This window comes from Crocuta crocuta, unplaced genomic scaffold (assembly GCF_008692635.1).
Source record: "Crocuta crocuta isolate KB4526 unplaced genomic scaffold, BGI_CrCroc_1.0 scaffold1511, whole genome shotgun sequence".
In the NCBI taxonomy this organism is placed as follows: domain Eukaryota; kingdom Metazoa; phylum Chordata; class Mammalia; order Carnivora; family Hyaenidae; genus Crocuta; species Crocuta crocuta.
In genome coordinates, this window is record NW_027529622.1 from 39279 (window position 1) to 39820 (window position 542).

At 34.1% G+C, this 542-nt stretch overlaps 1 protein-coding gene across 1 annotated transcript in view; it reads left to right on the forward strand.

Moving 5' to 3' along the window:
- The window catches only part of LOC144229850 (6-phosphofructo-2-kinase/fructose-2,6-bisphosphatase 1-like), a gene marked incomplete at its 3' end in the record, with an annotated part of 38851 nt that overhangs the window by 29241 nt on the left and 9068 nt on the right, over nt 1-542 (forward strand). The gene's annotated exons all lie outside the window — the stretch shown is intronic.

Consider the following 542-nt stretch of genomic DNA (forward strand, 5'->3'; position numbering starts at 1 on the left):
AAAACTCTGGATTGACTTATTGCTAAGGTTAAGACTTCCAGTACTATATTAAATAGTATTGGAGGGAGGGGGCATCCTTGTCTTGTTACAGACTGTAAGGGAAAGGCTCTCAGTTTTTACCCATTGAGGATGATATTAGCTGTGGGTCTTTCATATATGGCCTTTATGATCTTGAAGTATATTCCTTCTATCCCTAGTTTTTTGAGGTTTTTCTTTTATCAAAAACTGGGTGCTTTATTTTGTCAAACGCTTTTTCTGCATGCATTGAGAGGATCGTACAGTTCTTATCCTTTGTATTATTAATGTGGTGTATCACCTTGATTGGTTTATGAATATTGAACCATCCTTGCAGCCCAAGAATAAATCCCACTTAATTCTGGTGAATATTTTTAATGTACTGTTGAATTAGATTTGCTAGTATCTTTTTGAAAATTTTTGTATCCAGTTTTATCAGGGTATTGGCCTTTAATTATCCTTTTTAGTGGAGTCTTTGGTTTTGAAATCAAGGTAATGCTGGCTTCATAAAATGAGTTTTAACGTTT